A 24,477-nucleotide genomic window follows, 5' to 3' on the forward strand; every position below is an offset into this window, starting at 1 on the left:
ACTGAGCTGAAAAAATGCCGTCGTGGTGAGCGGCAATGGACTACCAAGAATAAAACAAGACAAAGGTCAGGGCTTTACCGGGACACCACAAACCACACTGCGGTGCGAATAGGGCGAGTAATAGGGCCCCCAAAGCGTTAACGGCGGTACAAAAACATTGTTCATCGCGTGGAAGCAACTCACGCAAATACTCCAGGCCATTCTCGCAGTCACGGCTTCCGTCTACGTCTAGCAGGACCTCTCTCCATCGTCCGTGTACATCGCGCTGGCCCGTGGCGCTCACTAGCCGCCCTTCGCTGGCCTCCCGCCAGATTAAAAGCCTCGAGCCTTGCTTCCGTCGCGCTTATTTACCCACGGTTTCGCGTCGATAACATGCCGCCCCCGCTCCAAGCAGCTTGCTCATGCTTACTCGCGCTGCCCTGGGAATCGGGTGCGCCGCCGATTTGGGGCACGCAATAGGTCTGTATTTCGCTGGAGTTGTCGGCGGTTGTCAATGTACGGCTCCGGGTGTGCTGAATATAGTGAGCCTTAATCGGGCGTTACAAATGGCATGGACTCGAGCTCAGGCCATCGCAAGACATTCGCTTACGTTGGACGGCGGTACTCAGTGGGAAAGGATGGCGGGTTAGCAGACGGTACCAAAGGTCCTAATATTTGCTGAAGGTCTTCGCGGGCGATACTAGAGCCAGAGTCGACCGTTGATTTGGGAGCACCAAAAGGTGTCGGGACTTCTTCGCGAAAAACGGAGTGGATGATGTCGCGATGATACGGCGTAGCCCCTAAGGGCAAAAGCGGCTCCACGAGCTAAGCGGCGAGTACTGACCTGTCGTGGTCGTAGAGCGCTGCTAGAACATCCTTTCCATCATGATTGCTTCCGTAAGGAACTCAGCGACCGTACTCGGCGGGCTGCGCATGAGGTCAGTGAACAGTTACTTTTAACGCCGCGTAATAGATGGCATAACCGGATTAGACCGTCGGAGGAGCCTGGTCATGTCATCCACGTAGATGGGTACAATCTCATTCGGCATCTGCATTCGAGACTGTAAAGCCCTTTCTGCTTGTTCTCGGCGCTCCGCGCTGGTGTATGTCTCCAGGATGCGCCGGTAGAACTCACGCCACGATGTTAGGGCGTCTTCTTGGTTCTCGTATCAAGTACGTGCGCCATCTTCCAGGCTGAATAAGGCGTTGCTGAGCTTTGTGGCGTCGTCGCACTGGTTAAACTAGGCTACTGGTTCAAACTAGACGAGCCAGTCTTTGACGTCTTCGCTTTAACTGCTGTGGAAAGACTAGGCAGTCGTGGTTTCTGTAGTGTGTAATAAGCTGGTGCTTGCATGACAGGTCGAGGCGCGGCTGCGGTGGTGAATCACAATAACCCGTGCTCAGGAGCAAGGCCTTGATTCCTCCGGCTAGCACGGTGCACAGGAGTGCCGAATGGCACGACTTGAGTCCATGGCGTGCGAAGGAGAACGGGACATATCATGGGATTGATGCCCAGCCCTACCTCAAAAATATGTCACGGACAGCAAGTCTAGGCGTAACGAAAAGGCTGGGAGAAGCTCTACGGGCAAGCAGAGCTCTGCACACAGCACGCAAGCCAATTTCAGCGTCCTTTTCCTTCAGGCGCCACATGAGAACACCAGGAACACCCAGTGGCAATATGTATGCTCGGCTGGAAACGCAACTAATAGAAGGGAGAAAGAGAGGCAAGGAAGAGTCGTGTGCTACTAGCGCCGGTCTTTCCTTTGCATTCTTTGTCCTGTCTATTAGCTAGAACATCAATCTTTGAGAAGTGGCATTCCCATGGGTCCTTTCGGACCTGTAGAAGCAAGAACAATGTTGCGGTACCTCATCTTGTTAATAGGGTGCAGTGTGATCAGGCGTGTGCGGCACGCGTTGCTTATTACCGCCACTTTGACTTAACAGATATTCTGGTATGCAGCTTCTGGCTTGCCAACGGTTATCGACGATTTTACGGTCACAGCTTTCGTTCATACGGGATCGGGCTGTTCGGTAGTGAGCGATATGCAACCCAACAAACAGGAATATTTTAACCGAGTAGACTGCGCCTTATATTCGCACCGCTTGGAAAACCTCTTTAGTCCTGCTGGCAAATGCAGTACGCGTGTTAAAGAAGAGATTTTTTTATGCAAGCGAACTTTTTGCCCTCCCCCGTATTTTACGAGACGTCATTCTTAACTTACACTTTTTGTAAGCTAATTATGCGGTCATTAATTTGCAATAATCATGCGTGACGGTTTCACTTACCAAAACTGTTGCAAGTGCCCATGATAATGGTGTTCATTTCCGACTTGAGTGATTTCGTTACCGACGTGAAGGTTCCTGCGTGGTGTAGCATCGTGGTTCAGGATGAAATCAACTCAGCCTGCAACAATGACATTATGGCAAAGAAAAGAACTTAAACTGCTTTTTAAGAAGGGCATCTGAAATGCAAGAGGACTTGTTCACTTATTGGATGGTTATGCGACAATAGTGCTTCTATGTCCTGGGACCATCTTTCTCATAGCACGAAAGGGATAGTGTTAAGTACGTCGTCATCCTTATAGTGCCAGCGGACCTGTGCACTCTAGCGCCACCATCGCAAGCTGGATGCGATGCAAGCGACAAGATACAATCCCATCAGTCCCGGCATGTCTGCCGTCGTCAGCTCCAACTCCAAGAGCACCGTCATTGTTTTGCTGGATGATCCACTGTTTAGGTACACCCCAGTAACCAAACACCGCATCATGGTCGGCGCAGAGAACAAGTCACCCGTACCGGGTGTCGTAAAAAGATAACGAGTGACTATTCGAAAGCAAGTGACAGATATGCTTAGCGAGGACATAGTGCAGCTGTATATTAGCGACTAGGCTTCGCCTGAAGATTTGGTCAAGTAAAATGAAAATACTGTGGTTCTGCTTTTATTATCAGAAGTATTGTTGCGTGACATACCGCTACGCATACCCGCATCCACGAATCATTTACACCTTGGTCTCTATAAGCTTCCGGAACTGTTTTTTATCAGTCGAGATCGAGAATGGATATTAGCAGAGAGAAGAGGTAGAAAATGGATAGAATTAAAACTGTGTCGGTGACCCTCCAGGGCCTCTGGAAATACAAATCGATTTCCCTTCCGATCTGTTTCTTGCCTGCAGTCTCCCAAAAAATGATGGACATTGTTATTGATTGAGTGAAATGACAACCATGCCCAGTCTGCTTTAATAACGATATAGGTTTTGTGGGTACCTTCGAGCTACGCCTCGTCATATTGCGAATGATGCTCAGCTTGGCGTTTAGCGCAATTGCGGATAAAGCCGAACAAATTCCATTTGGGGTTCATGGCATTTAGTCTTTTTAGCAACAGGTTAGTGCTTAGTGAATGGGTCCAGGTCACAAGAAAACGGCTAGAGAAAATATTTTCTCTATTAAGCGAGTTAAAGCAGCCCTTCGACGTTTACACCCATGACACCACATGCACCTGCAGTCCTTCGATAGCATTATTAGAGAAGGAATTGAGTTATCGTTTTTCCCACGTGCAAGTTTGATAACTTTCTTGCGCTGACAGTTTCTACTTTTATATATTTGTTTTGTGTCCCCAATAAGCCTGTGTATAGTCAGCGCTTGTTTGTGTGCAACCTTTGTCTTGTGCACCGGTCTAATGCACTGTGACCAAACAAATGCCTGAGCTGCAAAAATAAACAGAGAAAAAGGTGAATTGATTAAAGCGGTGCTTTCTTCTGGAAATACATTTTTCTTCGAACACTAAATTTCAAGCATAATGTTGCCGGAATAACCGTTCGCGGAGCGGATAGAAATTATTCATAACACAGAGGCACTTTTTCATCAAAGGCAAATTAGCCGTCACAGGCGCTAAATATTGAACGCGATTCTAATTGTCTGCTTCAAATGATTTGCATAATTTTACTGACGTCCCAGTATCATAAATATGCTTCCCGGAAACTTTATGTAGCGCCTCCTTCAGGCCCACGTGGAAAAGCCGCACCAGTAAGAATATCTTCATGAATTTTTCTGCGTAGGTTCTGTTTCTGAACTATATAAATACGCTCAGTTAATACTCGCACATTCAGGCCCTGCCAGCATTTCGCTGACCGCATTTCGTTTTCAAGAGATGAAGTACGTTTCGCTCCTGCCTATTTTTCTCCTGCTTACGGCTGTTCTCATAGAGTGAGTACTATTTTTGTTAGTTTTACCTCATCATCTGGATATTGTTAAGGTTTTAAACAGTTTTAAAACCGATAAACAATAAATTACCAAAGAAAGTAATACATTTCTAAAGTGATAGTAATTTATCTGCAAAACGTTTATGCCTGGATATATAGCATCCTTTCCTAACTAACAAGTCATTATTTTGCGTACTTTTCTCCAGAAAACGGTGCGTTCACTATGTTCAATATGAAACGAGGGACAGTTCCAAACAAATACTGGAAGTGGTTTGGTGGGTGTCAGGATAGCCATTCTAGAATACTGTAGATTTGCAGAAATCCGACTTCAGAATCTTCGAGCACTCCATAGCGAGCTTCATCGAGAGAAGTCATATGTTAACATTCATAATCATCAATATGCCAACAAATCAGCTCTCGCTGATAACAAAGTGCTAGAGAAACGCTGAGTCGTTGGCGAGCAGCGTCATGTCAGGTTAATTAGTACACAACGTGTCTAACTTTGGTGGTAGCTCGGCTGGCAGCGGTTTCCACAAGACATCACCAAGATTTCATTGGACGCTGAGTTTTGCTGCATCAACACACCTGTTCTCATTGCTGATATAGAAGAAAGCAACAAAGGTGGACTGCAAAAACATATGTGGGAAATTTGGACATCAAATTCCTTGAAACAAAGGAGTGTTAAGGCATACAGCTTTTGTGATAATAACATTGAAATAAAGTACATTTGTTAAAAGAATGTCGACGAGCAAGTGTTAGTTTTTATGAAACGTGCACCTTTGTGAGAAGTTTGTAGCGCAAGGTGTTTGGTGCTGGGATTTATAACGTTGTTCCTTGTTTGTCTCCAAAATTATATTTCTCCTGAAAGTAACATCTTTCATCCTGTGGCATGCAACGAAAATGGCTTGGAGGAAGGCCACAGCAGCCTCACCGCTTGGTTTGGGAGCAAATTCATTTCGCTCTAAAATTTCACAAAATATATAATCACGTGTTAAACAGAAGCTACAAAAAGGGCGCGGGAAGACATCTAGGGAGCTCTGCTGCCTCATTTGTCATAGATATCGCCATGGCGCGAATATGGATATATTGCTAGCCTGCAAGTGCGATTTATGGCTTTCATTAAAAAACAATTTTTCTCTTCATGTAACCTATGTAACTTACTTGAAGAATGCATGTTTTGGTAGTTTTTTTTTTTTTAATCAGAAACACCACCATTTTACTAGTATACGTATCGTAGGTCTCCTGTAAACTGAAAAAAATTACGAATCTTGATACGAATGCATAAAAAATTCTAACATCTTCGCAATAATGATCAAGCACATTATTGTAATCAGCATATGGCCGAGAAAAAGAAAATAAACATGTCTTTTTCTTTCCACAAGAGTCTGGTACGAAAACAAAAACAATCTTTTTTTTACTTTAGTTGTGTTAACTTATTGCACCGACCAGAGACATTGTATAAGCTCCAGGTGCAATTAAATTCTCAGTAGGAACTACCTTGTAATGTTGTCTTCGATGCCCAACAAGCATATGGAGGCCATGAAGTCTTTTGCTATGCTTGCTCATTCTGCAGCAGTGCGGTGTAATATGTATTATCCAAAGTAAAAGCGCTGGCATCTGCTCAAAACGGTAACTTAAAAACCATGACGAGCGCGGTGAGATATGCGGGTTGGCGGGGCAACGTAATATCGTGCAGCGAAGTCAACTGGGGAAACTTGCGGAAAAAGTAAATGCTATTAATTGCGACCATGAAAGGAAAGTGTGACAAGCAGGATTTGGCTTTAAACAACAAAATATTGCCGTGAATGTCTAAAGAGTGACTGATTCTGCTCCATCTTTATTGAAAGTAAAAAAGTGTATTAATAAAGAAAGCCCGATGCAAGCTTCAAATGAGGGATGTGGTGTGAAAAGAAGGTCTTGCAGGATCTTCTGCAATGTTGCTATTTAATGCCATAAGCACAAAGCTTACAGAGAGCCTTTTTATTGCCAAACCGTGCAATAGACAGATAGCAATTTGTAAAAAAAAAGCGTGCTCGAAAGCCTGCCTAAAATATCTGTTTCATACCTCACACTGAGCGCGGTATATCTATCAAGGACTCATGAATGTAGTCGTGAACAATTTTTTAATGTCTGCAAAGATACGACGTCAGCCAGTCATAGCAAGTAAATGCACATACATTTGCTCTTATTCAAAGGTAACAAACTGACTAAAATAAGTCTTAAAGCGCTACGCATTTCTGAACTTTGAACGAATTGTTTGTGTGAAGAGCTCGTTACTGGTTGAATAAGTTATGTTTATATTCCAGAGCGTACAATGCGGGGTGGCGACCGACAAATCTGCCTGTCAATCGTGCCAGGTATAACTGTGTAGGCAAGGTGAGGCATGATAATATCTGTGTGTTCCGGTTTAGTTTCATTTTGTTTATACAGCTTAAAGACCTAAAGCAACTAAAGCTATGGTGTGCACCACATGTACCTTTTTGCTGAGGGTATAATCCACCGAAAGAGCGAGGAAACCGCATATGTGAGGAATTATTTTGAAATGAGGCCAGCGAGGAGAGATGCTACCCCGACCTCCTAATCTAATGGAGCGCGCGTCATTGCATAAATGTTACAACGCTGTAGTACGTGTCGGTTTGTTAAGATAGGAATAACACACCCCCTAACAGATAGGGATATTTCAGGTTCAAATCCCAGAGTATTGCGTTTCATTCAATTGTGCTTACAGTACCTGTTCAGGGGCAGGCTGTCATCTACTTTTACGCGTATTTGAAGAATTTTCCAGAAAGCTGAAGGACGTTCAGAGTTACTGAAGTTTATATTGCGCACTGTGATCCCGCATCAGAAAAAAATATATCCCATACTTAAAGATGAGCTAACCTCCAGAGTTGTTTACATCACAAAGTGCGGTGGACGATATGGAACTCTATTCCCTCTGCCAAGGCATGTACAAGTGTGAATTTTCGTAAGCTGTGAGTCTACAACAGAAAGCATTCATTTCAAAATTGACTGCGTTTGTCGCCCAGGCAGTGGGCAGCTGTTTGCAGCTTTAAGTGAATGGTAGAGAAGAACGGGGAGAAATGCGTGTGTATGATAGGATAAGGCTCGGCCAGAGAGATGGGATATCCAATTAAAATAGTGTACTCAAGGACCCGCAATCTGCGAGTGTGGTGACCGTCTTCTTTATTTCCTTTCTAATTTGCGTTGGAAAGCGCCAGTCTTACGCATACTCTGTTGGAGGTTGCTCTAAGTGCGGTTGACATCACGAGTAGTCGTTTAAATACGCGAAGGTTCCAGTGAGAGCATTTTTCATAATTTTTGGACGGCAGAACCAAGGCGTTACACAATTAATTTTGCAATGTAAGTCTTCCGATTAGCCTCCAATATAGCACCGTTCTCTTGCAAAATTGTGGGCACAGTTCGTATGCTGCCACATATTTTATTTACTTGAGTATTACTTTTGCTGATGTAGTTTCCAAGTTTCCATCGCAAGTTACACCGTCAACGTATCACTGCTGATGATTCAGACGAGCCGGATAGGAATAGTCGGAAATTTAGAAAATTTACCTTTTATTTGGAGATCCTCCATGCTCTGCTATTTTCATATCCACTCAGAAAATCAATTCTTTTCAAATGTGTCATTTTCATGTAGGTTTCCATCCTTTCACGATGATGTTTTAAAGATCGACAAATGCAGACCTACAGAAATTCAAGCGATTTTTGTTCGTGTCTCAGAAACATTTATCTTATGTTTTCTTACAACGAATACACAATTAGGAACAAATGACAATAACATCACAAATAAAATTTATGCAAGATCAAGAGAGCTGGGGAAACAACTCTCATCAGTAGGCTACAGTAGTGGCAAACTAGAACAGTACCTGAACTACTGAAAGGTATGCCCGAGCGCATATTCCGGGCGCATCCCCCTGATGTCCAGCAGGATGCTGTGAGATAAATGGTTCATCATTGTGTGCCGATATTCTCGCGCCAGCAGAACAGCCAGGAAAGTGTACCCAAAAGCACATAAATCCCCCAATAGGTTAGAATACCCTGCACTATCCTGTCCGAAGTGCCCGCGCTACGCAAAGAAAGCTAACCGATATGACTTAGGGGGGGGGGGGGGGGGCGTGTCACTTCAGTCCCATAGTTGACCCCAGTTTAAAGCTCTCGGAAGAGCTTAGTGTGGCTAATTTGCTCAGCGGTAATCACGGATATCCAAACTAACTTGTTTGGTGTGCGGTTGGGGGGGGGGGGGGAGTGAAGCGCGGGACCGATAACCATTGGACTACTAGACCAGGCTAGCAGCCCGTCCTCATTATCAAGCAAGACTTTCGAAATAACGATATTTTCAAGTAATCAATCAACAGTGAAGTGAGCTCTTGTGTCCCCTGCTATAAAACGCTAATCTCGCTTGCTCTCGCGAAGTGTGCGTATTGCTTATGTGAACGTTCTAAGAGAGGCGCTGAGCGTATTTAGTCTTTTTGCGAATTGTTCACCTAGAACAGCCACTAATTTTTATTTCGCAACATAGCGTTCAAATCCCAACTTGCTGTGCCATTGAATACAATGTAGGGATTGTACTTGCAAAGTAGGTGTTCTAATTTCCAAAATTGGTCATAATCTGGGAGACAGAAATTAAACATGGCCATACCGTACGCTTTCCATTTTTCATATTTTGTTGCTTCATTGTCTGTCTTTTTGATCGAAGGAAAAGTCAGGCAGAAAAATAGTATTGGTTTGTAGGCCTCAATGTCCGAAAGAGTGAGAAACCTTATAGTAGGGGTCCGCAAAATTTTGAGCAACTGGTGTCTCTAACTTGCACTGATATTTTATAAAACGCGGGCGCTTTGCTTACCGCCCCATGGAAAAGTGGCTGCTACAGCTTGGGATAATATTCCGTATCCTTTCGCAAAGCAGTCGAGTGCACTAATGACTGCGCCCTCGCGCGGGGGACGCAATTAAATGGAAACTGTCGTTTTCTATACAAGTCTGATCTAATATACTTAATAGCTGCATGGTCATACATCCTTGAAAGTCTTAAAAATCATAAACCTAATTATAGGCCTGATTATAAATTATCGATTATAAATTATGGATGCCCGAATGAGAGCGCCTGCACAGACTAAAAGCAGCATGACTGACACGACATTCAGGAGACGTGGAAGTTTGATAGCCATTTTTCCTTTCCGCTTCAAATTGATAGCACAAGTTGGCAGCGCTTCCCTGATCTTTCGTATCATGTTTTCTTGCTAAGTCGCACAAGCAATCGAAAAATCAGTGCTCGGCCTTTACAAGCTGCGAGGAAACGCCTGCCATTGTCATGCCCATGATTGGTTGTTCACAACGCGCCTAACCTGCTTCGCTGCCGAAAATCTGCGAAACCTCGCCTGAGTAGTGCAAGTGAACATCGTTTCCTAGATTCCGTTTCTCTCCAGAAACACAGGTTTTTTTTCCTCCCAAAAATTTTAACACATTAACAATAATAGAAATACTAATTCTTTGTATGAAGAACGAGCTGTGCAAGGCAACCTCAGAAACTAAGCGCACATCAATTAATGTTGAAAGTTGTTATAGGCTGTAATAGCACGAAAGCTGTAATAACAATATCTTACTCCCTGTTATCGGACACCGCGGAGGTTACTGTGAGATGACGCGAGACAGAACGTGAAAGGAGGGCAAAAAGCAGCAGCAGTAGTGAAGCGCTGCATATCAATTTCCAGGTGAGAAATGTTTTTGCGTAGCACTCATATTGCAGAGGTGAGGCCACTTATTATCTAGGCCCTTAATTATAACCGTAGTACGTGTAAGCAACCAGTGCTTCAGACAGAGCCACGGCGTAAGATGACAAGAAAGTGCGTGACGCCTGAATCGTAAGTTTTGACAGTGCTCAGCTATGCGCTGAAGACACAATTTTTCTAACAGGCAGTCTACTTTTTATACTAACCTAGTTTGCCTCTGCCATTTTACGATTTGGAACAAAGAAGAGTTCTCCTTAAGTTGAGGACAACGCAGAGGACTATGGAACGAAAAATGGTAGGGGTAACATTAGGAGATAGAAAGCGCGCAGAGTGGGTCAGAGAAATAACTCAAGTTACCGACATTCTAGTGGAAATTAAGAAGAAGAAATGGACATGGGCAGGACATGTAGTAGATAACCGATAGTCGCTGAGGGTAACAAACAAGGATTCGAAGGGAAGGAAAGCGTAGCAGGGGCCGGCAGAAAGTTAGGTGGGTGGATGAGATTAAGAAGTTCGCAGGGGTCAAGTGGATGCAGCTAGCACAGAACCGGGTTAAGTGGAGAAATATGGAAGAGGCCTTCGCCCTGCAGTGGGTATAATCAGGCTGATGATGATGATGATGAGACAGGAAACTTTTCATTTACATAAGAATTGCAAACATGCCAAGGGCGCAGTTGTCTGAGCAGCTTCTTATCAATAAATAAAAAGTATTTGCGGTAACTGTACTGGGAGATAGGCGAGCGCTTCCAGAAACAACTTGTTTCGTATTCGCTTTCTGCATATATTTATTCATCTTTTCTTCCGCAGGCCTGTACTCTGCAAGGTCCCTATATGCAATGTGGCCTGAAATGTTCCTGTATGATGGGAATATGCCAACCGCGCATGTAGCACATGGCGCCCACGCATTGAAATGAAACACAATCACATACTGGCAGGTTGTCAGCATTACCACGTTTCGGTGCAGTAAACTGTATTATCAAGACTGTTTCAGGTTGAGTGATCATGCACCTGAGTGCAAATAAAAAGTTATTTCTATGAACTTAGCACGGCTGTGCTGTTATTTTCTTCGGAATAAAGCTCATAAGGTACAGGGTAATGATGTCAAACCGGGAAGAGAAAAAAACGGCACTCTAACCTTGGGGAAAGTTGTCCTTACAATATAAAAAATAACTTTCTGTCTTCTATTTGATGGCTTGCATTACCTAGACATTACCGTAACGTCCCGGCAAAAGCATTCAGCTCGGTTGTCAGCGGTAGATTGAAAAAAACAAGCGAGCAGTTGCTTTAGAATATTCTACATAGACGCGTCGATAAGGCATTGTAGAAATAAAGAAACTGCGCTTGAAGGGGCTCTAAAAATGCTAGCGATACAGTTTCCTATGCCAATATGTGAAAGAATGTCAATGTAAGATAACCTTCCCTCGAGAATTTTTGAAATGCGGCATTTGGAAGCAGAGTTGCAATCAAATTTTGCAATCAAAATTTGAATATGTGCGCCTTCACGCCATCCCTTCTCCTTTCCCCTTTTTTAGCACGCGCAAAGGCTGGCCTTCCTCCACGGGCTTCGCCCACTGACACGTCACAACTGACGCGTTTGCGCTTTTACTTTTTTGCTTAGCACCGCAAGCCGCAACTTTCGTTTTGGCGCGCTTGCTTTCCAACGCGACGCCGGGGGCCTCTCGTCGTCTGCTTCATAGGCATCGCCTTTCGGCGCTACTCAGAACTTTTGTTGCTACGCTATTGGCCTGGAGATCGAGCAGAGTCGCCACCTTGCGGCTCAGCGGCAAAACCTACTCAGTTTGGATGCGTTTTCGCGTCGCGTGCCAGCTCTCAGTGATTTACGCGCGCGCATGCGGCGTGTACAGGAGTGTTTTTGTTTGTTTCGCGGTTCCTGTGAGATTTTGCTTACTTATATGCCTCTTGCAAAATAAATATGAACACTCTATAACCCTACCCTTTATTAAAAAAAATATATATACTTGTCCGTATCGAACATGTCATGCTTGGATAAGGACATCATCCATCGCGGTCTTATAGTGGTCCTCGGCGCTTGAGATCCTTTGACATGCAATGTCTCAAACGAAGTATTACTGTCGTTACCGCCGTGTGAAAGCAAAACAGGTCGCTGCCGTCAATAAAAGTTAATGCAAACGCTCAGAAATCGCATATTCCCGTTTCTGTTTGGAATACCGCAGCTACTAAAACATATGCCACCGCAGACTACTTCACATAGCAGAATGCAGTTTGAACAGGCCACTCTATGCCTGCTATGCCTTCTGTATGCACGATAGAGTTGTGTGAGTACTTTTTTTCTTTTTGCTTTTAAACCTCTGTCGCGGTGTCTCAATGGTAAGGGCGCTCGACTCCTGATTTCGAGAACGGGGAATTCAATCACAACCGTTTCGAAGGGCGCTCCTCTGCTGCGGGATTTGACTGCACAATAAACAGTCTCACATGGTAAATGTGGTGTTAATAATGAAAAAAAAAAAAAGCCACAACAAAACCAGCCTCTGCAATCATCCGTCATAGCCGATGCCGCTTTATAGCGTTAAACCCGGGCCAATATGTATTTCTTTTCTTTTTTTTTGTTGTTGAAGGCTTCTGTACATCCGTAAAAGTTTTAGTGAGCACATTTTGCTTTAGGGAAATGCTCTAATGTTTCGGAAACATATTCCCTGCACCTAATTGTTACCCTAAATATTACATAATACACCTAGACTAATGTACTTTACTGGTAGCCTATTATAATCATTATAATGCCTTTTTGTCCAAGTGCTGTCTTCCGAGCAAACTCGTCGTTTCTGACAAGAGAGGTAAAACAGCTTCATGCGGGCTTAAATATCAGTGTTTAGTTCTGAAATAAATACATCTTTATATTCGCAAGATAAGATGACCTCCATTTCTTTCGGAATAGTTTTATATCCAGCATTAGTTTTGGAAGCAACCCTAATATTTTACTTCGCATAAGATTTAGTCACTGCTAAATAATTAGTGATAAAGAAATTTTCAGCCTGTAAAATTGCTTCCCAGAACATGACAGGGCCCATGCGCAGTTTATAGCGATGCCTTCGCAGCGAGTAATTCGTAGCTTGCACTTTAACGTTAGTGAAAATTATTCCCTGATTATTGCAAATTCTGTCAAGTGTGTAAAAATTATCTCACACGGTGAAATTTATTGGCATTGCAAAACAAAATAATTACACTACTAATATATTGTTGTATATTAACATCACACATATCAGAAATCCCTTATACTTTCCTCGATTTCAGAAAATCATTTACAGTTAGTGGTGCATGCAGTAATACATTATCACATTCAATGACAGTGGCCGCAAGAAGCATCTCGGCAAATTCAATCCACTCAGCGCTGTACACGTGAACAATCAGCTTTCCTGTGCGGCGAGGTTTCCTGTATAGTGTCGGCGTGATCTCATTTTTGGGGAATACTTGCGCGTGGTTGTTTGGGCCAGAGTTGATGTCCACTCAATCTAAAGCAACTCGCCATGCAGTGCACTGCCAGTGCTACATTTAACCTGCTTAATCCTCGAGACAAGTACGATATAATGAACCAGGCTGTCTCGATTCAATCTAAAGTACTGCAGGTATCTGTGTGGGCTTGACACTAAATTTGCCGGTCTCACTCGCATAAGACAAGCACAAACTGTTTAAAAGTCGATAAGAAAAGCAAAGCTGTCATTAGGCAGGCCCAATCATTAGGCGCATGAGCGCGGTACAGCGCAAGAAACGTGCAAAGTAAATCTAGAAGTCTGGTGGTTGCGTGCTTTGTTTTCCTAAAATCCACTCTTCTTCTGCTGCATTGGCGAAATCCATGGATTTTGTTCTGCAATATTGCAGAAATACTGCAGAAGACATGTTATCATCGTGAACAAACCCGCCGTAAACTCGGAAGCAGACCTACGCAGCGTGCGTTTCTGCGAGCGCCGCCGGCCGCCGATCCACACTACCGGAGTGACAGTGGCGCCACCTCTAGGTCGATCTCGCGGCGAATACGTCCCTGGCGTTGACCTCAACTTCGATTTTGTGTTACGTCGTGTGCCCAACGCGTGCAGGATAGCTCTGGGCTAGACTGACCACTCTCTTGAGTTCGCGAAGACAGTTACCGAAGCGCTGAATTGTTGTTTTGACGGGACATGAGCGGGAGATTGTTACAGTGTGCAGTCCCTGGCTGCGAAGGTATTGCTAGTGACGGCAGGAAAAATGTTCTGCATAAAATGCCTCAAGACGCCAACCTCCGGAAACAGTGGCTTCATCTCATCGGATAGCCAGCATCGGTGAAGAAAGCGTTTGTGGACGGCATTTCTCTCCCAATGCGCACGTATATTTTTACCCTGATGTGGTTCGCGATTTGAGGATCTCAACAAGGCTGCGTCTGCGTGAAGTAGCGGTACCAACGCTGTTTCTTCCAACACTGCCGGTAAGTGTAAAACTGTGATAATGTTAGCTTTAGACGCATTATCACAGTGCAGTGTGGATTTTTTTTTTACTGAGGCGATCTTGCTCGGCATTGTGGCGGGCATAAGCGAGATTTGTCATGATCACTGTGAACTGCACAGCTCAAAATAAACCAGTGACGAGCTTACGGTAGGATTTTGATATTCTTTACTGTCACGCTAGCCGACCCCCCGCAACCCACGAACCAATGCCCCAGGTTTAGCACCGGAATCTTTAACGGCGTGTACTTATGTGGGTCGAGTCCAATCTCGGCACTCATTCGCCGAAGTGACTTTTCGAGCTCGGGGTCCATAATATCATTGCCGCAGCAAGGGTATGAGATGTCAGCGAAAGACTAGATATTCATAATCGAGATTGCAGAGAGCGGTCTTCAGGGCGTTGCGGAGTGTAACTCCCTCGTGCTCCTTTCTCGAACCTTTAAACCTTCGTGTGTAGGCTCCTCTTGATTTGGCCTATACGATGCCCCTTCGTGAAAGAAAACGATTGACACTAAATAAAAACGAAAGAAAGGAGATGAGTAGAAGGGGACTGCGTAGTTGTGCGCAGTAGTGTAGTCTGTCAGCCGCGGTTCGGCGTCAGCTGACTGCGGGAAAATGGCGAACGCGCTCGTCGACAGGAAGTAAACAAACTCTGTCCGGTGCCCGATTATGATCGCAGTGTGACTGCCGCCCTGTAGCTTTTTTTTTACGCCACGTGGTGTTTGTACAGAGTGCACCCTGAAATGTCACGCGTATGGAGACGCGTCCAAGTTCACCAACCAAGTCGGCCTGGAAAAAGCACATGAAAACCAAGATGAGCGGTTGATAAAAGAACGAAGAAGGAGAAGAAAGAAGGGACACTGTTTGAAATGAAGAGATGAAAACAGAAGCAAAAAGTGCCAAGGGGCGTTACCCTTCAGCAGGGGAGGGGGAGGGGGGATTCGCGAATTAAACTTTATCACTGGCGTAAACTGGCTTAGTAGCTCAAAGTTGTGTCTAATAATCCCTAAGCGATCAGCTGCCGATTGGAAGTGCGAGCGTTGGTTGACAGGAGCACGGACAGGAGTTATATACACAGCTAGATTTTTCCTGTGGAAACAGGGGGAGGGGGATAAACAGCAAAAAGGGAAGAGGACTTCTCCAAATGGCTCATCGACAACAAAAAGAGCAGTAGCCTTCTCCGGTTCGTAACGGAAAATAAATAACACGGGTTTTTATAATATGCCTTATGGTAAGCTTGAGAATAAAAAAAAAAAAAAAAAGCAGCGCGCGCGAATGCAGCAGCGCAAAGATCGAGTGACACAGTTCGGCGCAATGTTAAAAGTGGTTCAAAAATGCGCATTTATTTTTGTCCCAGCTTTTCCAAGAACAGCAGGTGAAGATAATCAGCCAGCTCGATGGAATGGAAGTGGACCTCGCAGGAGATCGTCGTTGCGACTTCCCCGGCTACAGCGCCAAGTACTGCTAGTACATTGTTGTTGTCATTCAAGCTGACCATATCCTACAATGCGAACAGGTAAAAAATAGGAGAGGTAAGGCAATGCTGGGATATAAAAATTGGCCAGCTGCAATTTATATTAACTGTATTAAGTCAGCTGCAGTGCCGAATAGTGCGAGCATAGGGCCTGGCCTTAACCTAACTAGTCTCAGTGCAGTCATTAACAAAAGGCGACAATTTGTGCATAATATTAGAAGAAATTATTTTCAACCTCACCAAGAGTGCCCTTGGCAAGTGCTGCTTGCATATCTGTACATAAAAAGAATCGAAAAAATTATTATACAATGCAAATAATTTAATTACAAATGCAAACAATTGGGGAAGGGTACATTTGCTGACATATATTGTTATGTAATGAGTTTCTAATTTCATCTATCTACAGACCGCCACCCAGCTATCCGGATGTACTGCGCGAGAACAGCAAAGCGCATATACAGTACTACTTTGATGCTTGGCACATTACTAAAGGTGTGTGCAGTTGCTTGCTTTAATAATTAGGGCGAACAAATGGTCATAACATTATTCTGCACTGGATTTAAAAAGTTGAAGGCTCTGAGCAGGTCGAAGGGCTGTGAAGCAATAGAACCATGGATCCAGATAATCAAAAGTCATGTTTACTATGTTGCTGCACTGGGCCAGGGTGATGGTGACCTGATCATCGGCATGTGGTGCAGCCTTTTGAACCACATATGCGATAAGCATGATGGGCATAATGGACCATACAGCACATGCTTGCAGGAGCTCCTTGCAAACAGGCAATCGATGGCCAGAGGTAACTGTTTTGTTAGGTTGTTTTGCAAAGTTTTCACTTTGATGTTGTTTGGCAGGTGCACGGCCCACATTTGTGGCATTTGTCAACCAATAATAAATTTAAGGGATAGGTAATGGAAATAGAACTTCACGGAAAAAACTTTCTACACATCTGCACTTAGCAGCAAGTCTACATATGACATAGCTGAGAAACCCATAATGAAGTGAAGAAACAACATAATGTAAATGTGAGTGCTGAGACTGCAAGATGTTTTAAAACTTAGGCAGCTTGGTTAGCCAGTATGAAACACAAATACAATGAAATTTATCATACTGTCCTATTATGACAATTTTAAAGAAGACAAAGTGCAGCATGTTTGCTCGATAACATGTTAGATTTCTTTTCACAGCAATATAGTAGTACAAGACCTGGGGTCCGTTTATGAATATGGTGCTAAAACTGTTTTCAGCTGCAATGTAGGAGCTGTAAGTAGGTAAAGCATCTACAATTGACTAGAATACGTACCAACGCTGCAACTCATCAGCCTAATATTTATATATGCATATATTTTTAACAGATTCATGTGCTTTCAAGAAGCTGAACTGCATTCTTAAGAATCCCAGTTTTTTAATGACATTCGACCCCTGTCTCTCAAAGCCCAAACATCTTTCCTTGAATCTTATCACAACTTGGTCATCAGCTTTGCTCCGAAATCAATTGCATACTCGGGTAGTGGGATGCAAGTAAGGCAAGTTGAATGAAAGAGAAGCCTACGACAATATTTTTCCCTCCAGTGTGACTATGCAGTCCAACATTTCTGCTTTGCATGTACAGATAATTATTCCTTGCATGAAGTTTTTGATGTATGTACATAATATTTGTCATTATAAAAGGAACAGAGGCCAGAGGAATTAGAACACAGTGCGAAAAAGAAAAACAGAATTTCATCTATGAAAACGTGTTCTTAATTTTCTCCATTTTTTTGGCTCCTTTTAATTCTTCAACTTGCTAAGCAGCCCATTGGAACTCGAAACTAAGCACAGCTCGTGCTGTGGAATTGCCCTGGAGGGCTGAAAAATTTCAATGTGACCAATTTCAAACACCTCAAAACAGTATTTCTCATGGTGTAGTGCTTAGGTCTGGAGAAAAAAAGAACTAGTTCAAGTGCTTTTTTTTTGTTTTGGTTTTAATGTGAGGAGGGAGCAGCTGCTGTTACTGGACGCATTGGGTGCCTTAGTTTTATGGAAGTTGGGCTTGACTTAAAGGTCCACGGAAACGGCCCCCAAGAAACCACTGATAAACGTATTCAGTGTGTAGAACACATCCTTTTGAGCATTAACGCAAAGTATAACTCCTTGGAACAAAGCCAGCGATTTATTATTAATTTTTAAAAACAGCGTTTTTTGAAATTCGCGGGCAGAGGAAATGTCGCTTGGCGGTGTCGCATGGAACTATTTCCTAATCCCGTGACGTCACGGGTCGGTTGACTGGCAAGGCTATAGTGCTCTAGAATATTGGGCAGTGTGACGACCGGCGCCGGAGAGCGGGCCGCTTTTGCGATGACAGCAACCGGCTTCCGCGAGAGAGCGCGACGTGCAACAGGGGTGCCAGGATAGCCGCTCGGCGCGAAGCGGCCGCGGGGATAGCGGCGGGTACAGAGGAGGGGCGCGTTTCTCTATGCAGCTATTTTCACATGCTACGCAATTAATGCTGTATTTAATAAAGAAGCTAGTTATTTCAGATGCTTAAATAATCACTGCAATTCCTTTACGTCTCTAGGAGACGCCGTGGACGCTTGGGTTTCTCTTCGGTGCAGCGCGCGATGTTTGAATCGCTATTTGAAACTCTTTCAACGTTTCTTCGTCCTGAGGACAGTCATAAATCGTCCGGATGAGACACTTGTACTCAACGTTTCCAACGGAGCGTGTGTTTTTTATTCGTTCTTTCCGTAAGGGAATAAAGGCTGCTGCCGAGGAGCGCTACTAACACGCGGAGAAAAACAGTATACATGCGAATCAAAGCTTGTGCTTTGTAAGGCCGCTTTAGGAATAGCTTATTTTTTACGAACCTTATTTATGAACACCTGCTTACATTTTGTAGCTTGTGCTTATCAATTATAACAACGTTGATCCAAAAATTGTCAGTAATCTGTAATATATCTTTATAATCGGTGTTCTTTCTGTGCCCTAATCAGCGCTCATAGAAATGACAAATACAGTGTGCGAGGAAAACACATTTATTGATAACCGTACTAATTTAAAGCCCTGCGGTATTTACCGCAAAAAAAAGACGTATACGCGACTAAAGCATTTATTCTTTGTTAGTGGTTAACAGATACATATATCGCGGACATTTATTTTTTACGTGCCACTCACCAAGTGGTGAACCAGCTGTAGAGATGAAAATAGTCAAGTATACAGCTGGGCAATACTTCAGATAAAATATGAAAAATTAATCCTATCACATACGAGAGAATAGTTTCATAGTGGGCACTTGAGTGCGGACGCTTTACTAGCATAAATGGTAGATATGCGGAGCAAAAAAAAAAAAAAAGGCACTTATAATTGCGCGTCGTCTATGATGCAGTTCTTGGCGTGCACCGAGAGAAAATGGAAAAACACGAAAAAAGATAACGAGGCCCTAATACGGAAGCTATTAATATAGGGCCGAATTTAAATGAGGACACTGATGCGTGTTTATTTTTCGAGTGTGTGGTGCGGAAATATGAGTAATCGATTAGATATACTTGCCAACTACTGCTTACAGAACTATAATCGGACTGCTTGCCGGCTACTCTTTGCAGAACTAATCAGGCTATATTTGTTCCTCTAGGAAAACTGTAACATGGTTGATATTACACGCGAAATACTTCCAAGGGAACTTAACTATTTTTCCCTTTGGGAATTCTTGTCGCAGTTCGCTGACTTTGCAAAGAGCGAAGCCTCAAAAGCACATGAAATTTCATTATTTCAAGTGTGAGCTTTCTGGCCCCGCTAAAATTTTTGAACTTCCGCACTTTACAGGAAGGTTGCAAAATCTGAAGTGCGAAGGCGTCGGACCACCCGAGTCAAATTTTTGGATAAATTGATACCTGGTAGCTTCGAGCCTATGGCCCAGTTTTTGTTCTTGGTGGGAAACCGAGCAACCCCTCAATCGCAGAATATTAAGAGCTGCATATCCCGCCATATATAGTAAACTAAACATTTTGACGTTATAAGGATGATCTAGCGGAAGCGAATTATAAGCGCACACTATTCCCTCTGCGTCCTTTTATCTTTACTTCGTTCTTTCTTTTTAAAGCTATCCTTTTTTTTTATTTTGTATTTGCACCAAAACAGGACTAGAATGATTTTCTGGGGGCAATGATTGCATATTACCGGTTGCTCGAATTGAGATTAAATGTCTTTAGCATGGCGCACATCTCTGAGTATTTAAAGCTATCCGTTACAAGAACGTTCCAACTTCTCGGAAAAAAAAAGGTTTGTTTTTATATTAGTGTACATTTTCACAAAGTTGTTGGCTCTTAAATTTCGACACTTATATCCTTACACTCGTTCGATTGCACGCCCCGCTTGTAGCCTGTTTGTGAACTGCTTTCCTCTTCCCAGCTAGGCTTTCATTTGGTTCTTAAGCTCGGTTGTTTCCTTTTTTTTTTATTGCCTTTCATATATTTCCATTTTCAGCGGCTTTGTTCACATTCGCTGTCGCTCTTCTCACGATGCCGCGTGCCTTCTGCCTCTTTATCCCTCCTTGCTAGGTGACACGTCTTTTTTTACGTTTTTTTTAACTTCACCTCCCACTTCTTCTACCTTTCCTGACCCACTGTGTTCCTGGTGTGTCGCTCGTTTTTGTTTTTGCTATATCTCTACCTCCATGCGGGGTAGTCCACATTTAATTCATTCGAACTGAATGCCGACTTTTCTCGTGACTTCAGATGACGAACTGTAGTCGGCATGGTTGCATGTGAAAAACGGAATATACCATTTTGGACTGTTTTAATTAATGGTTTACCGATGACCAGCTTTATTTAGTCAGCGCTCTAACGCTCGTGTTGCACGTTCTGACTTCATCATACATCCTGTCTCCACACTACCCTCTTTTCAAAATTAGTACATTCCAAAATGAGAATTAGGTGCTTTAGGAATGCTAAAGAAAGCTGTACGGCGACTGAAGCGTGCTATGCTGTCTGAATTCGTACGCCCCTCTCCAAGCTGTTTCCTTCGGATCACAACTGCTGTCATGTTGCTTCCCCGAGGTGTTGCCGACGGCCAAAATGGAAAATAAATTAGATGATTGCTAACAGTACTGAGCCTCGTTAACCGGCATATTTGTAAAATCTTGATGCCAGCAGACCGAGACGAGGCACAAGCAAACGAGAACGTACAGTGTGCGCGGAATCCGCCCCGACGCACAGCGCACATACGCGGGCGCCCGGGCGGCTGACACACCAGTTGCTTGTGGCGCCCTCTGCGCTGCGGCGCCTCCGTCATCGCAAAAGCGGCCCCTCGCGCCCATGCATTTCGCGGCGCGGTCGGCACACTGCCCAATCTTCTAGAGCACTATAGCAAGGCTTGCTAGAAGCTGCCATTCGCTGCGGTCACTGCAACCATGACGTCACGAACACACTTCCGGTAGCTGCGAAAGTCGTCTGCTCGTGCGCTGCTCGAACTCTGTGCGGGCTGTTACAGCTCGCCGCCCTTATCGGTTAGGTGGCCATTGCCCATTAAGTGCAACAACCGAAGCGACACAGGGATAGGCAGAACGAAGCTGCATTTACAAATATCTTATTTATATAACGTGGTTTCAGGAGTATCGGAGTGTCGTCCGACGAGGCGTCAACAGCACGGTCAAGCACCGCACGATGGCAGCACCTCCTTGACCGCCGTAAACATCGCCACTGTGGCCCCTCCTCCCGCATACCGTTCGCGAACCACACGGCGGATCGTTAGCACCGATGTCCGAAATAAAGCGTGCTAAAATTTGTTGGCGTCTGGAATACTGAGCCGAATATCAAGTATGAAGCCCTCGTGAGGATCGCTGACCAGCAGCAAATTGCTGGTAAGAGCGATAGCCGTGATACAAGCTAGTTTCTGCTCAAGCCAGCTGCCGCTGGTGCATTTCGGCTGATCCGATCTGCTCGTACTAGCTCTGCGATTAATGCGTCGGCAGAGTTAATCCTATAGTTATTTTACTATGGCAGGATAGGAATCACTATAAGGCAGTTTCATAAGTAGACGATTAACGACAGCGTTGATCATGTTCCAAAGCGTCGACCGCCGCGGCTTCGAAGCGAAACAATAGGCCTAGCGACGACTAGGGACGGTCACGCACGGCGCCGGCGTTCGCCGCGCTCGCACGTTCCACCCCCGCGGTAATTGTGTAACGTACCTCAGCCTGCTCGCGGCATCCCGTGCTGCAAGCGTTGCAAACTCGTGTACTTTCATAGCTAAAGCCGCGTATTTTTTGGCGTTCTGCTCAGCAACAAGCTTCAAACGATACTGTAGGCACGACAAGGCTTCAGTACGCAGTCGTTGCGCTGTCGGCCGTAATCGAAGACGTCGGGCGGCACCATAATCTATACATCGATCTTTAAACGTGATACAGTGGGCAAAGGAATAACTTTGTGAAGCAGACCCGCTCGTACGTTTCGCGCACTCGGGCGCCGACGAGTAGCTTCCGTCAACAGACGCCGTCATAACCTCGGTTAACGACGCAAACCGAGGTCGTCAAGCTCGGTTTGCGATAACCGCGGTTAGTGGTGCAACCATGGTTTAATCCGCCGTGTAACATAGGATAACCACGGGTTCGCGGTTACACTAACCGTCGCTGCGCGAACTGGCGAACTCCTCAGGCGTGTGCGAGCGAGGACGGGTTGGCGCGAGTACCGAGTACGCCAGCGAGCGAGCGCGCGGCAACCGGAAGTTCGTCGAAGGGACGTATGTCTGGGCGGAGCTTTCAACTTGCTTGTATTCTTTGTTTTTTTTATGGCTCCCTTCGGCGTACGAGTTGAGGGGGAAAATTGGAAGGGTCATTTTTAATCGCCGATATCTCTGGTTTTGCAGAAGCTAGATCGAAAATTTTTGCGGGAGACTGACGGGTGGTTCAATAACTATCAGTGTTATGGTGTTGTTTACCCTTCTTGGTGACCCCTTTCTGGGGACCTTTAAGTCTCCTTAGTGCAGTGCTTGATCTGGAGCTCTCGTGTTATCAGGCCAGGTAAAACAAAGACCCTACACTTGCGATTCACAGGATCCGACCCTCACATCTGCCAGCAAAAAACGCGCTACCACGTAACTCAATCCCAACTTCTGCATAAAGTTCTGCAATGCACCTTATGAGCAAGTTGCACTATCCTTCCATCCTGATAGTAAATACACTGCTATAAAATTAGTTGAACTTATCTTGTGTCTTTCTTTTTGAAACTTGGAACACTGCCATGTAAAACGTAGTTTTTATACATTTGGAGGAGACTGCAGTGCACACTTCTGTCATTCAAGGATGCTTCATATAATATCGTAAAAACATATTTGGTAGGATGGTAGTACTAGCCATTCTGCAATCCCCTTTGATGGCAAACGTGAGACAGGAAGCTATATACGTACTGCACACGCCACACAAGGGTCCTCATTGAAACTCACTGCTGTTATGTTAGAATAGGCAGATGGGATGAGATAAAGAGGAGCGCACCAGGAATACGTACAGGCAGAAATGAGAAGAGCTCAGACACTGCAATGACACAACGTTGAGAGCAAGCATAGAGGGCTGGCTGGAAAAACACCTCGTCTCTCTTTTGTGCTCTTCATCCAATTGCAGCCCAAAGACAAAGGTAGTTTTTAACAAACTGGAAGTTATCAGCGCGATTCCGACCCCTCTAGAACCGTCTCGAATGTGCCGAAGCTACTGTATAGACATCGAAAGAATGTTCAAGGTCCACTTGATCACTTGTACTCATGATGATCGCTCGAATATAACTACAGGGAGAACACGGGTGATTCACGCTATGATGTTGTATAGCCCATGTCATATATTCATTTTTCGGCTTGAAGATCATTGCTTCGCGTTCTTAATTCGATATTAGGTCGTTGGATACCGAATTTAAAACAGCAGCAATCTCTAATCTCTGCTGCAGTGATGTGAATATAATGCATAATGGTTCCTTATAGTAGCCTCTACTTGTCATAATTTTGCTAGTAGGCAACAAGAAGCACATTTTTTGTTCAAAGTATGTGAAATTCCTTCATATTTACCTTATTTTTAGGTCACATCTGGCTGTTATTCACATCAATGAAAATTCTTTAAGGCTCCAGGTACAGACAAAAAAAAAAGAAGATGGACCGCTGCAAATTGAAAATGGCAAATTCAAGAACAGGACATTTCAGTGCCGCTCCAGTGAAATTGGAGGCTTCATTTTGTAAGTTAAAACTTTGTTCTACGCATCATATAACACGAAAAACTAAGTGAACTCTTGTAATCTCGATCACTATTTCTCGCAGCGTGCTACCACAGGCTCCTCCAGGATGCGGAGAAACGGTCTCAGGGCTCTTCTTACAGAGAGACAGCTGCAAGCGTAGCTTGACAGTGCCACTTTATGACTGATGCCTATGAAAGACCGCCAAAAGAAGAACTAATTGCAGCACGCAAGCAAAGATTTGCGCTTCATCATGACTATTAAATTGCACAGTACAACTGGTAGTATACTTAACCCATATGCTCAACAGACTAGCATCAGCGCAGCAAAGCATTGGCCGCTGGAGCCAAAACAATTGTTTCAATATGCTTGCAGAGACTAGCAATTGCTGGAGCGAAGTTTCATATGACTTTTTCGGTTGGACTGAATACAGTCTTGTTGTACCCATGT

General features: G+C 44.3%; 1 long non-coding RNA gene across 7 annotated transcripts; it reads left to right on the plus strand.

Annotated features, from left to right (window-relative positions):
- The first annotated feature begins 3,965 nt into the window (after positions 1 to 3,965).
- LOC146191968 (uncharacterized) lies at positions 3,966 to 24,477 on the plus strand. 7 transcript variants are annotated; one of them, XR_014706723.1, is made up of 6 exons: positions 3,967 to 4,182; positions 6,485 to 6,554; positions 10,727 to 15,902; positions 16,251 to 16,336; positions 23,878 to 24,030; positions 24,113 to 24,475. It is a non-coding gene; the product is annotated as an uncharacterized LOC146191968 (long non-coding RNA). The 7 variants fall into 7 exon arrangements; XR_014706727.1 differs by having other exon boundaries at positions 23,920 to 24,030; XR_014706722.1 differs by having other exon boundaries at positions 10,727 to 15,886.

This window comes from Amblyomma maculatum, chromosome 4 (assembly GCF_055883805.1).
Source record: "Amblyomma maculatum isolate TAMU_Amacu chromosome 4, ASM5588380v1, whole genome shotgun sequence".
NCBI classification, from domain to species: Eukaryota; Metazoa; Arthropoda; class Arachnida; order Ixodida; family Ixodidae; genus Amblyomma; species Amblyomma maculatum.